Raw genomic sequence first — 16433 nt, forward strand, 5'->3', positions numbered from 1 at the left:
ATTCACTCAGCAGAGAGCAGAAGAGAAAAGTGGTAGGGATGGCACCTGGGACTTTATGCCTAAAATCCTGTGAACAGCCATTGACTGACGAGGGATTCTGTTTGCCAGAATTCTTTATGAACACTGTTTCGGGAAGGTTGACATGTCTGCCTTGAGTCAAATAAATATCATTAAGCCCACAGAACAGGGTGGCTGTATAAGCTAGTTTGTGCCCATTTGCTAATAAAGGTTTAGTGTGAATTTTTACATGCAGAAGAAAAAAAGACCCATGCTTTACACATTTAGGTAGGAAGCAGACCACGTTCCTGATCCTTTATTATGTTTCTATTCCTTGTGTGATCAGATTAACAAAAGGAATGGTGACGTCCCAACTGCAACAGCTTTTTTAAGCACCATTTTGCCTAAACACAAGTTACATTAGTTACTTAAGACATCGATGCCTACTTGTTCAGAACCCGAAATAAAATAATGGGCTTCTGCCGTTTCCTCCCTCACGACTATTTAGATTGCTTTGAGCAAAGTTATAAGCAAAAAGAGAATAGAAATCTTGCCTTTGGCATCTAGATGTGTGTGTTGAACTGAGAGTCTGGGATGAAAACAGTTGAAAGGAAAATATGGCCTTTACGGAGAGGCCAATGCCAATTTTGCAAAAGAAATATTCCCTAATGGTCCTTTTCATGGCAGGACCAGCTGGCCTCAATGCCCTATAGGTCCTATGATTCCATTAATTTAATGGCTTGACAAAGAAATATTCATATCATAGTTTGATGCTTGAGGATTGGAGGAAAGGCATGTAACATTTATCAAGTGTGTACCACACCAGGCACAATGGTAGGTCTCAATTATTATCTCATTTAAACCTCACAGAAATGCTGGAAATTACATATGATGATGGCAATGTCTCAGGAAACCAAGCCTTCGAAGGTCACCCTTTAAAAAAGCCTCATCAGGCAAGCGGGGATTACTCTCCGTTGCCTCAGTTTGGTCCCTGTGAGGTTCATTGTAATTATCTGGATTAATACTAGATTCTGCAATTCTCATGAGCTCACAAGAGTTGGCATCAAGCTGTTCAAAATACTATGGCCTGTGGATTATGTGCTAATAGGGCAGGACTTACCCGGCGAAGGGGAGGAAGGGCAGAAGCCTGATGAGAAGTTGGGAAGAAGAGATTTAACACCACAGATGTCCAGAGCAGGGATTTCACAGGTGGCAACACGTTCAAACAGCGACAGGCCCTGCTCTGTGGCAGGTGACCCAAGCATCCCCTTCTCGCTGCCCTCTTTCATACAGGACTCATTCTATTTCTGGCCTTGAATGCGGTTTTATTTTGGTCCTCGATGTCTATTTATTCAGAACCCCAAATAAAGTAAAGTAAGGGACGTCCTGGTATATTTGAGCAATGCACGACCAGTGGGGAATGTAATTCTCTTCCATAGTGGCTGTTCTCTATCAAATGTCTGCTGAGGAAAAAAACCGAAGCCTTCTTCTTTGCACTTATGTGGTAGGAGAGGTCTTATAAATATCCTTGGTTTGTGGCAGGAAAAAGCTAACTTCAAGGTTGAGTGCTACTTGACTTTGCCCCATTTTTCAGAAACTCTTTATTCACCCATTATTTCCTGCACCCGTAGCAAAATACCCTGTGCCAGGAGAAGACAAGGCTTACATTTTCATACTCACGACCTTATTGGAATTTTTCTGTTCATTGTTTCATAGACACTTATGTGGAAGTTCCCTGCTTGTTTGTACCTCTCTGTTAAAGTTCAAAATGACAGGAGCAGTGAGTAATAATAGTGTGAATCAGCAGGGCCACCAGCAAATGAACTAATGACAAGTGTGTGCACAGAAATGAAGAATTCACTTGACATCCTACTAATGTGTCAGCTGAAGGACAAAGGCGAGTTTCTGGATCCAAGAAGATACTTAAGGTCAGTGTCCAATCACATGGGCCAAGCAGAAGGGATGCAGGGAAGTGGCCCCTCCGTGAACGAAAACGAGCAAATGAGACTCCAGACCGAGCAAGGAAGTGCGGGGAGACATAAAACCTGTGGCCTGTACATCAAAATGCAAGCTGAGCAGAAAGAATCAAAAGGGAATTGTCTCAAATGGTCTCCACTGGCGTGTGGTGTTGGCAGGGGGTTCTCAGACTTGAGCACGCATCAGAACCAACTAGAGGACTCGGTAAAACACGGATTGCTGAGCCCTTCCCCAGACATTTTGGCTCAGAACATACTTGGGGGGACCCGAGGAGTTGCATTTGTAGTAAGGACTCGGTTGATGCTGATGTTCCTGTTTGGGGGACCAACTCTGAGAACTGTGGGATTAGCAGATTGACCAAGTGGCCTGGTTGGAAGATGCCTGTTGTCCTTGGACAGCAGCCATGCATCTTCTTGGTGTACCGTTCCTCCTGCTGTGGACACACTTGTGCTGACAGATGGCCAAGGCTGCCCAGGGCAGGACATCACCCCTGCTCCTGGTCTGGTGGAGTTGGTTCCCGTAGGTGATCTGGAGGAAAGTAAATTACATCACGTGATCGTTTTTGCTTTATGTCTCTGCTGCTTCTGACCAAAAAACGTAAGAAAGCTTATCATAAATGATGTACATATTTAAATCTTAAAATGGGAAATAAGGGAAAACATAGAAAGAGGAAGCGAACATATCGACCCAAGCCTACTGGGGTAATTAAGAAGAAGCATTCAGTCTAGCCCGGAACTTTTAGGCAGTGAAGGTCAGGGTGGGAAGTATGATGGGCTACATAATTTTCAACGTTTATTAAACATTTGTAAAAGGGTTCCTCAAGAAAGACCCGTTTCTTTGGGATTTTGGGTAACAAAGAAGAAAGTGAGGGGCAATTTAGGAGGGTGGTACCACGCGAACAGTTTTTTTTAAAGAATGAAAGTGCAGGTAAGAGTGGCGAGGCTGGCCGAGGCTAGGTGAGAGCTTATTTGCGGAGGAGTGAGCAAGAGTCTCAACACCCACCAGGTAGCCCTGGTGGCACAATACAGGTAGTTCTAGAAGCCTCAGGCATTCGGGCGCTAGGCAAAACCAGACCCTGGTTCCCAGAGCCCAGCAGAAAACGAAGACTCCTGAATGGTTGCCACCTCATAGGGAAAACCAGACGAGCTCCTTCAAGGGCTGGCATTGGGTAGCTCTATTTGTTTTTTGTTTTTGTTTTTTTTTAACGTTTATTTATTTTTGAGACAGAGAGAGACAGAGCATGAACGGGGGAGGGGCAGAGAGAGAGGGAGACACAGAATTGGAAGCAGGCTCCAGGCTCTGAGCCATCAACCCAGAGCCCGACGCGGGGCTTGAACTCACGGACTGTGAAATCGTGACCTGAGCTGAAGTCGGACGCTTAACCGACTGAGCCACCCAGACACCCCTGGGTAGCTCTATTTGTGACAGCAACAGCTTATAGTACAACAGGGGAGCAGTTACAGGTCTCAAAAAAGGCCAGAAAGGATTCTCCTGGATCAAGCGCAAGGTCACCTGCCGTAAAACAAGCACCAAAAACACTTATCAAACACCCAAGTAACACCCTCATGCAAAACGAATCCCGCCCTCTTCCTCTGCCCACGGGGTTTTTGAGGTGTCTCGTGGCTCCAGTTCAAATTCTTGTCATGTTGTCAGAGTTTCCAGAAGACTGGGATATTTGGCTAAGGCCGGCTGGGTCGTCTTCTATCGAGGGACTCTCTCCTGCCAGGAAGGGTGGAGCGGGCGAAAGGGAATAATCCAATAGGGTCTTTTCCATCCCTACTTCTGTGGTCTCCTTCAGACTCTCATCACACTATCACATGAATCAAACCAATCTGGAGACACGTGGTCATGCTAATGTCCCAAGATGCCTTTGTCCCTAGTGGGATCTTTCTCAGGAAAAAAAAAAAAAAAAGACATAAAAATAAAGTCCCTCAAATAAACACCATTTGCTTTGGAATCATCAGGAGAGAGAAGGCAGCTGAGTAATTCTTACTCTTCTCCACAGTCATGTGGCACTTTGTTTACCCTCAACTATTAGGACGAGCATCAAAAGCAAAGGTATGCGAATCTAACTTTTCCTGGCCTGGGCGGATTGTTTACTTTTGCCTTACTGTCAAAGCCATCCCAAGCTTCTCTTATTATCTTTCCCGTAAATATACCAGACTCGGTGGAAAGGAGAACATTCTTCTGGGCTGCTTAACAAGCAAATTATTTTTCAAGTGCTTCATCCCCTTCCTCCCCACCCTCTTTGAATAAACATTTGGAAGATACAATCCTGTGGCCTGGCAATTTGCAAAGACTGTCTTTGTCCTCACAAAGGCAAAACAAGATGGACGAGGTTAGTGGAGGATATGAGTTATCTCGGATAATCAGTTGAAATATCCACATCTCTAATTCAAGGCTTCCTTTGATTTATCAATGTCATATTTCACATTAAGGCCCCCAACGTCCATTTTCTTCATTTCCTTTCTAATTATTGCTTCCCAACCCAATAATTTGCTGTTCTATAGTTTCTGCAGTCTTGCATCTAGTTTGTTCAGCATCTTGGAATGTGATGAGGAGAGGAGGCTCTCTGTTAGAAAAACCATATGGACCTTTTGTTCTTTTCTTTACTCTCCCTATCCTTCCTCGTCAGGAAGTATAGCCAGGCCAGCGGCTGATCTTGCAGGAGACACAGAGTAAACAGCTTTTCTGAGATCATCACAGGAAGGCTCAGAAAGAATGGAGGCTCAGGACCCAGTCGTGCACCCTTATCGGGGGCGGACATTTGTACAAGCTCCTCAACCTATAGGATTCGCGGGGATTTCAAACTCTCAAAAAAACCTTAAAGTCTGAAGATTCAAAATAAAATCACCTTGCTGTGTTGTTGAGAGAATCAGAGAATGTTTACCATTTCCCCCCTCTCTGCCCTCCGCCTCCCCTGCTTCCACCCGGGTACACGCAGCCATTGTCATCTCTCACCCGAATTCTGGAAACAGCCTCTACTTCCCCCAACCCAAGTCCATTATCAGCACAACACAAATCAGACTATGTTATACCGCGTCTCTCAGGGTAAAAGCAGTCTTCCCATAGAATGGCCCCCATTGTCTCTCTGACTGCAACTCCTATGACTCTCTTCCTAGCTTATTCCACTCAGCCACGCTGGCCTTCTTGTGTTCCTTGAACGCCTCAGGGATGCTCTTGCCCCAGGGCCTTTGCACTGGCTGTTTGCTCTGCCCGCAATATTCTGCACTGTGCTCCGTGTCCTCAGCCCACCTGACTTCACAGCTCTGATGGGCTGTTCCACATACGTCACCAGCACCTACATCATGAGTGTGCATAACCCCCTGCCTGTTCACCACAGAACTTTCTTTGAAACCACGAAGAGCCCAAGTGCAGAGCAACTTGGTCCCACAGGGAAATTAATGTGGCCAGTGGCATCCCTAACCAAAGGGATTTGGTGAATAAACGCCTAATCACCTGCCCTCTGCTTGGATTTTACATGGGTTTTCAGAGGGGCCCTGAGGGCTTGAGGCTCAGTTGTGCACAGGAGTAAGCAGCCATGGAGGCACCCTCCGCTGGCTTTCCTCACTTGCCCATCTGTCTTCTCCACTCCCTCACTTCTGCTTTCTGGGGTTGTCTTTCCAGTCTCCAGTCTCAAAGCTGTCTTCCTTTCTGACATTCTAAGAAGAAAAGCAATTGGTGACCAGACTGGAAAAGGGGCTTCCGAATTCCTTGAAGTCAGACAAGAAAGCCCCCTCCCCAACAGAGCTAGTTCTGGGAGTGGACAACGAGCAATCCGTCTTGCCAGCAGCAGATTAGGAGACGACACTTCCAGCATGTGCCCCACGGGATAAGAGATACGCCTTTCTAAAAGTATTCGAAAGTGTTCATGAAATTCCTTCCTGCTCCTGTTAACTGTAGAACCAGGCGATGCATTCCCACATCAGAAATGCTTGTCTCTGCTCACCACAGGCCGCACCTGTCGCTGGGGCCCGGCTCATTTATGCAGTCGCCTGGAGCGCCAGGTTCATGCCGTGGACTGTCCCAGGCAGCAAAGACACCAACAGCTCCACTCGGCGTCTCCGAGATGGTATGGAAGGAAAGGGAGGGTGTTTGGAATCATTTTTTGTTTTTTTCTCAGAAGAAAATCTCCTGTAGGCCCTAACAGAGAATAAGGATGAAGCGGTGTATTGGTTTGCTGTGGCTTCCATAACAGAATACCACGGACCAGGGGCGGGCTTCAACAACACACATTTCCTCACGGTTCTGGAGGCTGGAGATCTGACATCGAGGTGTCAGCAAGTTTGCTGTTCTCTGAGGCCTCTGTCCTTGGCTTGCAGACGGCCGCCTTCTCGCTGTGTCCCCACACGGTCTCTCTCCTCTGCATGCACATCCCGGGTGTCTCTGTATGTGTCCAAACTTGTAAGAATGCCGGTCAGGTAGGGTTAGGACCCCAGGTTAATGACTTCATTTTACCTTTACCTCTTTAAAGGCCCAATATCCAAATGCAGTCATCTTCTGAGGTATGGGGGCCAGGGCTTCCACATGTAGATTTTGGAGGTACAGTTCAGGTGTAACAAGCCGGCAGAGACAGGGTTGTTCAGCTAGCCATGATTCTACCCAGCTCACTCTCACTCACCCCTACTTTATACTTTGCGCCAAATCTCAGTCTTTTCCAGAAAGATGTCTCAGGATCACCACTGTCCCTAGACTAACCTTTCAGTCATGGTGTAGGGTTGGCCATGCACTTTGTCTCCTGTTCTGATCCAGCACCCTTTGGGTTGGGCACATGATGGTCTGGCACGTGGGCACATTCCCATTGTCCCTGGTGCTGCTCCCTGTGAGTCACCCCCCAAATTGTGCTGTGCCCAAAACACTATGCCAAAGCCACTCTGCTGGAGCGAGCAGATTCCTTGCCCTTTGGTGCCACACCCTGGCATGCTAGCCCTAACATCTCACGGAGACGCCGCTGGCTGTGCTCTCTCTAAGATCCTATGGCAGACCCTGGAGACGAACACCATACTATCTCCAAAACCCCTTCCCTCAAGGACACAAAGGCCCCTTCACCAAAAATCACTTCTCTTCTCCCTTCTTCCATTACCCACGGAACCCCTGTGGTTCTGTAATCTGGCCTTGAAATGTCTTCTCACCTGAAGGAGACATGATCTGCAAGGTCCTGATCAGTAGTATTTCAAGCATGACTCCTTCAGGTAGCTTCCAAATATAATCCCATTGAAAACTAAAAATAATTATAATTCAATGACCTCTTTCATTTACATGGCATCTTCAAGTTTATAAAAAGCCTTTGTATATTCTTTATTTTTTTTAATTTTTTTTTCAACATTTATTTATTTTTGGGACAGAGAGAGACAGAGCATGAACGGGGGAGGGGCAGAGAGAGAGGGAGACACAGAATCGGAAACAGGCTCCAGGCTCTGAGCCATCAGCCCAGAGCCTGATGCGGGGCTCGAACTCACGGACCTCGAGATCGTGACCTGGCTGAAGTCGGACGCTCAACCGACTGCGCCACCCAGGCGCCCCTGTATATTCTTTAAAGCATTTGTTTCTCCAACAGCCCTGGAAGGGGGGCATTTCTTCCTCCCCACAGGTAAACTGAGAGGTGTAAGCCTGCCCGACGTGGCCGCTGTAAATAGCCAGTGAATGGAGGGCCGCAGACCAGAACTGAGATGTGCCTATGTTTCTAGATTCTTCCAAAACTGCTGTCGTTCTCCCCAAGCCTCCCTTTAATATACTACAAAATTCCTAAGTTTTCTCTAAGATGTGACAAGTAATTAAAAAGATGCTTTCTGGGGCGCCTGGGTGGCTCAGTCAGTTAAGTGTCTGACTTCGGCTCAGGTCATGATCTCGCGGTCTGTGGGTTCAAGCCCCGAGTCGGGCTCTGTGCTGACAGCTCAGAGCCTGGAGCCTGTTTCTGATTCTGTGTCTCCCTCTTTCTCTGACCCTCCCCTGTTCATGCTCTCTCTCTCTGTCTCAAAAATAAATAAATGTTAAAAAAAAAAAAAGATGCTTTCTGCCATCTTGCCCTAAAATATTTGCTATAATGTTCTGAGTTACTATTGTAACAACACAGTTGATTCTTTTTTTTATGTTTATTTATTTTTGAGAGGGAAACAGAGTGCAAGTGGGGGAGGGGCAGAGAGAGAGGGAGACGCAGAATCTGAAGCAGGCTCCAGGCTCCCAGCAGTCAGTCAGATGCAGGGCTTGAACTCATGAACTGTGAGATCATGACCTGAGCTGAAGTCAGAAGCTTAGCTGACTGAGCCACCCAGGTGCCCTGGCATAGTTGATTCTTTTGACAACTGCGTGAGTTCCTGGTTCATTGCTTAGGGCTGCCATAACACAGATGACGCACTGAGTGGCTTAAAACGACAGAAATGTGTTCTCTCACAGCTGTGGAAGACAGAGCCTAAAATCAAGGTGTCAGAAGGACCATGCTCCCTCTGTAGGATTCCAGAAAGGATCCTTCCTTGTCTCACCTAGCATCTGGCCCTTGCAAACCATTCTTGGCTCCCCTTGGCTTGTAGGCACGTCACTCCAATCTCTGCTTCCAATTTCACATGGCCACCTTCCGTGTTGTTTCACACCTTCTATAAGGACACAAACCATTGTATTTGGGCCAATCCTAATTGGGTGTGACCTTCCCTAAACCTGATTACACTTACAATGACGGTTTTCAAACAAGGTCACATTCACTGATACCAGGAGTTAGGACTTGATCATATCTTTTTTTTTTTCTTTTTTTTTTTTTTTTTTTTAAATTTTAACGTTTATTTTTGAGACAGAGAGAGACAGAGCGTGAACAGGGGAGGGGCAGAGAGAGAGGGAGACACAGAATCTGAAACAGGCTCCAGGCTCTGAGCAGTTAGCACAGAGCCCGACGTGGGGCTCGAACTCACAGACTGTGAGATCATGACCTGAGCCGAAGTCGGACGTTTAACCGACCGAGCCACCCAGGCGCCCCTCTTGATCATATCTTTTGGAGGGATACAATTCAACCCACAAAAGGGATAGTGCTGTCATAGTATTACCTGTGTTTATAGATGAAGACGTTCTAAGGCTCGGAACAAGTCAATATTTCTCTAGGTTTGGTCCAGCAAGCACCTACATGGGAACCACCTGGGCATTTGTTACAGCACAAACTCCTGGGCCTCACCACAGACCTGCAGAATCAGAATCCAGACTCTGTTTATTAAGGGCCATAGGTAGTTTGATTTCAAGAAACCTCTAGATGAGTGAGGACCACCAGGCGGTTTTGTGAATAAGCCCAAGAATGACTTCAGAACTTTATTTCCTTAGCAGACCGTTTTATGTTTCATTTTCTAATCCACGAATCTACTTGATTATTTGCCCCAAATCCTCGTGAATGTGTGTCTTTCTTGCTTGGCACACGTGTCCCTTCCAAGACCCCCGTGCAATGGCGTCCACGCTGGCTCTGCACAGCCACCTGCGGAAGCTCCGTTCTGTCACCGACACCTTGTCCCACCTTCCTTACTGTGGGTCAGTCCCTTCTCATCACCGAGCATTCCTAAGCTGTCCTTCCACGTAGGGGGAAGCTAGTCCACATTCGGGTCACTTATCGGATCTTCGGAGCTTTGCATTTTACACCATTTCTTTCTAAGGATTATACCAACTTTTCTCTTAGGAAACATTGAGCAGCGTCACATGAAAGGTCTCTGTCTAAGAGATGATACTGATTTTGTTGCACTTATCCTCTGTGCAGGGAGACACTACTCCTCATAAATATAATAATATTCATATAATATTCTATAGTAATAATAATCAGGATACACGTTTATTGAGTCTCCTATGTACGAAGCATCATGCCATATCATATAGTTTTTCATTAGATCCTCCTTTGGAAGAATACTGTTATCGTACCTATTTCATGGGTGAGAAGACAAGGTCATAAAACCAAGGATGGGAGCCCAGATAATTTGACTCTGCCTCATGCTAATCTGTCTCCCTATCCTGCCTGGGCAGTCTGGTCCCAGCTCCTCAGCCTGCATTCCTGGATCTCTGTGGTAAATCTCCCCGGCTCTGTCTGATACTGTCTACAACCGCCATCCAGTCTTCCCCACTCTGCCGGCCTCCCTGCCAAATCCTCTGACTCCCAACATCCCCCATCCCCCCAGGATCCAAATGCATCCCACTTGGATGTATTCACTGTTGGTGCACGTCGGGACTCACCACAAGTCCTAGTAGGAGGCCACTCAGCACAGAGTAGCCCTACTTGGAGGGAAGTGAAGGCATTCTGTCCCAGCAGTGGTAGCTGCGCACACAGTGGAAACCATGTATCGAGAGTCAAGAGCCTTGCTTTCCATTCGTGACTCTGTTACTCCTTAGAATTATGCCTGGACTTGCCTGCTCATCTCTCTGGCCTGTGCAAGGAAGGGCTGGGCTGCATAATTTCTGAAATTCCGTCCAGGTCTAACACTCTCTAAATCTAAGTACTAATTCTTCCAGGAAGACACGTTAGCCAATACTGGTCCCTTCTGTTCTTAATCAAGTCTGTATTTCGGTACCAAAACTCACAACACCGAAATATTTTGACCGAAATATTTTGTACTACTTCTGGATATGGGAAACAATGAAATTGTGGCTTGACTGCCAAAAATGCTGCCATTCTTGGGATATTTTGGTAGGAACAATGGGGCAGGGTATTTGAAAACATGATTGTCCTTGAAAATACAGAATGTGTGTTTAGTCCTCACTGCACATAACATTTTTGCTTTTTATTGAATACCTTTTTTGTGTTTTTTGCACTTTTTCATACTTTTCTATATTCTCTCCTTGCGGTGTTCATAGATCTTAGCTCCTTCCCAGATAAATTCCTCGAGACAAGAAACTATTTGGTGTACTTCTGGTGTTCACACAGCTTTTCGCCAATGCAGCCTCATCGCAGAAGCTCCATACGTACACCTGTTCTTTGGAAACAGCAACGCTAGAGATGTAACAAGGATATGGATTTAGCATAAAATATTTACTGTAGACAGTAGCCTAGAACTTCAAAAAAAAGGAGTAATTTTGGTCTGGTAGTTTGGAAACACAAAAAAGGACAGCAAATGCCTCACGGTAGGTTTTCCTCATTCATTCATTCATTCACTCATTCATTCATTGCAACTGAGAGCTGGCTGTGACTTTGCACACATTATCAGATCTCACCAAAATGTTATAATTAAATTCATATTTCTCTTTTCTTTTCTTTTTTCTTTCCTTTTCTTTCTTTCTTTCTTTCTTTCTTTCTTTCTTTCTTTCTTTCTTTCTTCTTTCTCTCTTTCTTTCATTTTGAGAGAGAGCTCAGGGTGGGTAAAGAGAGAGGAGAATCCCAAGCAAGTTCCACACTTAACCCGGAGCCCGACGCGGGGCACTATCCCATGAACCATGAGATTGTGATCTGAGCCAAAATCAGAGTTGGATGCTTAACTGAATGAGCCACCCAGGCACTCCACTTTTTAAAATTTATTTTCATCTTTTTCTTTCTTGATGGCCACAATGTCTCCAAACCAAAAGGAATTAGAGGCCACAAGAGAATTACCTGTTTCTCACCATATATTCACACAGTCATAGAAGCCTCCCAAGCTAAGAGACAGTAGAAACAATCAAGTTCTTTTTTTTTCAGTATATGAAGTTTATTGTCAAATTGGTTTCCATACAACACCCAGTGCTCATCCCAGAAGGTGCCCTCCTCAATACCCATCACCCACCCCCCCCTCCCTCCCACCCCCCATCAGCCCTCAGTTTGTTCTCAGTTTTTAAGAGTCTCTTATGCTTTGGCTCTCTTCCACTCTAACCTCTTTTTTTTTTCCTTCCCCTCCCCCACGGGTTTCTGTTAAGAACAATCAAGTTCTTGAATTTGAAAACTAAAAGAACCCTTAGAAATTACATTTACTTTCATCATTTTGTTGACTTGGGAGATGAGGGCCAGATGACAAAGCAAATTGCCCAAGGTCCCAGAATAAGTTAGAAATAGAGGCAGATGTATGTCAATGCAGAGCCTGCTTCAGATCTTCTGTCTCCCTTCTTCTGCCCCTCCTCACTTGCTCTCTCTCTCTCTCTCTCTCAAAAATGAATAAACATTAGAAGAAGAAGAAGAAGAAGAAGAAGAAGAAGAAGAAGAAGAAGAAATGGAGGCAGATGTGGAAATAACTCTCTGACTTTCAGGCTGCTGTCTTTTCTATAAGCTATATTGAAACTTTTTTTGTCAATAATACCATAAGGATCTTTATTTGACTGGAGTCAATTTTGCTCTGACCCTTAGCTCCCTGTGAGAGTTTAGAACTAGGGTGGGGCCCCCTAAACAAACACCAGTTGTTTACTCCAGACTGGGGGGGTCAGCATGTACTGCTTTGCCCAGGACTCTTTAGGTTTAGCATTGAAATTCTCACATCCCAGGAGTTCCTACAGTCCCCAACAAACCAGGACGTGGTCACCCCATTCCCCAGAAGGTGTGCTCCAAACAGTGTGGTTTCCCATGTTTGGCTTGTGGGACAAACTGTTGGTCCTTGAGCTGCTGCAGGAAGGGCTCCATCAGCACCCAGTGTTTTGGGGTGTTTGACATGCGGGTCTTAAGCATGTGGATGTCACCTGAACACCCGTCCCATAGAATAGAGGGCTCACTTTCTGCTCCTGTCACATAGAGCTGGGGGAGCCTGGGCCAGGAATTTAAAGCATCTGTGCCTCAGTCTCTTCTTCTGGAAACAGGGGGCTAAGAATAACACTTAACCTTTAGAGGTAGCTGTGATGATTGGCAATGTACTTAAAGAGTGATTATGTGATAGTAAGTACTTGGGAAATGTTAGCTCCTCTTCTGAAATCCTCTGCTTCCTTGTGCCTGGGGACTCAGTTTCTCCCCTCTGGCAGATCCTGCTGGTTGCTTACCCTGTACCTATCATCCCTTCCTCCTCACTTGCAAAATCTTTTCTGTTCAGTACACCTGTTCTTTGGAAACAGCAACGTTAGAGATGTAACAAGGATATGGATTTAGCATAAAATATTTACTATAGACAGTAGCCTAGAACTTCAAAAAAAAAGGAGTTATTTTGGTCTGGTTGTTTGGAAAAAATTATTAATTGTCTATCTGAAATTCAGATTTGACAGGTGTCCTATACTTTTATTAATCTGGCAACCCTCCCCCCTTTCTTCTTCCTTCCTGCCTGGAATACGGACACTGTGCCTGGGGGGGGGGGGGCAGGGACCACCTTGAGACCATTCGCCACAAGCTAAGGGCAGTGATGGGAGAGACTGAGGGGTTATGGACGACTGAAATCACCGTGGGGCCTCGACAGCAGCCTGGGCTGGTTAAGGTAGCTGTTATAAGTAGCTTAATGCAGGCCCTACCTGACATGCCTGACGTGAGCACTGTCTTTGTCCACCTCTCCCTCTTTGATTTTTCTGTATCTTTCCCCTTTGGGAATCCTCGATTTGGCTGCAATGATCATTTTCAGGCTAAGACCTTGCAAAAACTACATTTTCCCGCTTACCTGTCATTGTTTTCTATCTCTATAATATGCTGTAAACTGAGGGTATTGTGTCCCCTGAATCCATGCAAAATGGATGGATTCCCCAAGAGGGTTGGGGTGTGGGGACTTCAACATATTTTAAACATGACTCTATGAATATATCCAGACACTTACCTTTAGTGAATAAAGATGGCCTAAGTACCTGATAATGAGTAACACGAAAACTAAAACAATGATAATCTCCAACAAGTTTCGTTTCTTTTCGGCACAGTTCTTTTAGTAAATTCCTTGTTTTGAACTTAAAAAGATATTTTTAAAATTTCAGAAAAGTCGGTTTCTTTCTGGTCCCCTCTTCCCCGCGCTAATTAAACACTAAAGCAAACGTGAAGTCTTGATGCGAAATGCTGTTCAAGTCTCACCGCACGCAGGGCACCCACCTTTCCAGGCAGGGGTGATGGGCAGAGGATGTGCTCGTGAAGCCTTAAGTCAATGATAGTCTTTGAGCCTGAGATTCACATGGCACACGGAGAACAGAGAGTGACTATTGGCACAGACATATTTTTATTTGCAGAAGCTCTTACTCTTACTTTCAGAAAGGGAAAAAAAAAAAAAAAAAACTTTATCCATTGTCTACTTCCAAAAATCTTCAGCTCCCCACTTGGAACAGATGCCCAGCACCCCCAAAGCACAGCAGCATCCTGCAGTCGTGTGCTTGAAGGACCAAAGAGCCTTCCCAGTCACTACAGGGAATCGTGCAGACCGTCTCGTGTCATAGCGGTAGCCGCACACCCTCCCTCCGTCGCTTCACCAGTGTCTTTTCTCAATCCCCGAGAGGCACACAGAGTGTTCACTCAGCTCCTTGCACCGCACTACAGTCTAGGGACCAAATCCAGCCCTGTCAGCTGTTTTTGCAAATAAACCTTCACTGGAATGCAGCCATGCTCGTGTTTACATATCAGCTCTGCCTTCTCTCGTGCTAAACAATGGCGAAACTAAGTCGTTGTTGTGACAGAGAACACGTGACCTGCACAGCCTAAAATATCTACTATCTGAGCTCTTTACAGAAGAGATTTGCTGACCCCTGAGCTAGACTACCATGGTCATGGATAAAATAACCCATTACTAGTGGAATATTCCATCACCGTTATCAAGTATAGGAATCTGGCTCTTAAATTTATAATTGTTGCTTCACTTATTGTTCTTGCCAGCCATACTGAGATGCATAAATTATCATTTATGCCTAATTTTTGGCAAAAAAAGCCGGAAGAAATTTCTTTTTAAATGAAGTCAAGAGTTGGGGCGCATGGGTGGCTCAGTCAATTGAGTGTCCGATGTCGGCTCAGGTATTGATCTCACCGTTCCTGAATTCGAGCCCTGCACAGGGCCCTGTGCTGACAGCTCAGAGCCTGGAGCCTGCTTCGGATTCTGAGTCTCCCTCTCTCTCTGCCCGTCCCCTGCTCACACTCTGTCTCTCTCTGTCTCTCAAAAATAAACAAAACATTAAAAAAATTTTTTTTAAAAATGAAGTCAAGGGGCGCCTGGGTGGCGCAGTCGGTTAAGTATCCGACTTCAGCCAGGTCACGATCTCGCGGTCCGTGAGTTCGAGCCCCGCGTCGGGCTCTGGGCTGATGGCTCAGAGCCTGGAGCCTGTTTCCGATTCTGTGTCTCCCTCTCTCTCTGCCCCTCCCCCGTTCATGCTCTGTCTCTCTCTGTCCCAAAAATAAATAAACGTTGAAAAAAAAAAAAATTTAAAAAAAAAAAATGAAGTCAAGCCTGTATTCAAAAATGGGGGGGGGGGGCAGAAGGAGAGTTGCTATCTCTGGTTAGAGGTTTTGCCAAAAGCTATCCTCCCTGGTCAGGGCTGCATTGGAAGGTGACAAAACACAGCAAGGAATAGCCACGAGGTCATTTCAGCTTCTGTAGAACCAGTGGACCGGTCATCGCCAACAAAACCAGGCCGGCTAACTCCCCCAGGCTGGAGGAAAATGATTCAGTTGGTCGTAATCAGATGAAGTCAATATCCCCATAGATTACAGAGTGATCACCCACAGGCATTTCAGTCTTTTAAAGGGCCAGATGGCGTACAGAATAGAAAACAACACATTAAAAAACAAAACAAAACAAAAACCCATGGCTTAAATAAGATAGACATTATTTATTTCACTATCATGCAAAAGTTCAAAGGAAGGACAGGTTTGGTGATTCCATGGTCTTCAGGGGCCCAGACCCCGGTGTTCTGCTTTATCTACCTAACATGTGTTTTCCAGCCTCAATGGCCCAGGATAGATGCTGTCACTTCGGCCACGGTGTCCTGCCCGCAGGCCAAAAGAAGGAAGAAATCTCACGTGGCAGAAAGGGTGTAGCCCATCAGTCAACTCACTTAGGAAGCCTCTGGGATACGCCTCAGTTTATACCTCATTGGCCAGGACCTAGGCAGGTGGTCACACCCAGTTGCGGGGGAAACTGAGAGCTGTCGTCTTTTGGTGGAGTCCATGGACTGGTAGACTACAACTGAAATTCTCCAACCAAGGACAGGGGGAGGGAATTAGCAGTCTCTGCCTCCTGTTTGTGTGGAAACAAACACGCAAGGATGCAGCTCACCGTCTTAGATTTACTTTCAAGAAAAGTATCCTCTGATTTTCGTACTTCATCCGCAGAGAAGAGAATAGGTGAAATTAACAGTATTTACAAGTCCCTGCCATTTTGCCACGCATTTTTTTTCAACACTTCTGCCCCCTAAGGGAATTTAATCGATGCCCAGGTCCATCACTGAGAGGGGATTGCCTCCCTCCTTGTCTTCATGCTCCAGAGAAAGGGAAGTCTGAAAAGCCAGAAGCACAAACAGGTAGGTGTAGCCTCCCCCAACCCCATGATACTTTCAGCCTCAGTTGGACCCGTATCCCTCAAGGGAGAGAGGAGAGAGTGTGTGATCAGGACCCTGCATGCCCAGGGGAGCGGCAGCCCTCAGCTGCCCCCCAAACCCTACAAAGGACCACA

At 45.9% G+C, this 16433-nt stretch overlaps 1 long non-coding RNA gene across 2 annotated transcripts; it reads right to left on the reverse strand.

Annotated features, from left to right (window-relative positions):
• Nucleotides 1–292: 292 nt before the first annotated feature.
• Nucleotides 293–10297, reverse strand: LOC115500270. Of its 2 annotated transcripts, none has more exons than XR_003964494.1 (3): nucleotides 10165–10297; nucleotides 9006–9137; nucleotides 293–2502 (listed from the first exon to the last, which is right to left on the reverse strand). It is a non-coding gene; the product is annotated as an uncharacterized LOC115500270 (long non-coding RNA). The 2 variants fall into 2 exon arrangements; XR_004343334.1 differs by lacking the exon at nucleotides 293–2502 and adding an exon at nucleotides 8220–8564.
• Nucleotides 10298–16433: the final 6136 nt, after the last annotated feature.

The sequence above is a fragment of the Lynx canadensis genome, chromosome A2, assembly GCF_007474595.2.
Source record: "Lynx canadensis isolate LIC74 chromosome A2, mLynCan4.pri.v2, whole genome shotgun sequence".
NCBI lineage: Eukaryota > Metazoa > Chordata > Mammalia > Carnivora > Felidae > Lynx > Lynx canadensis.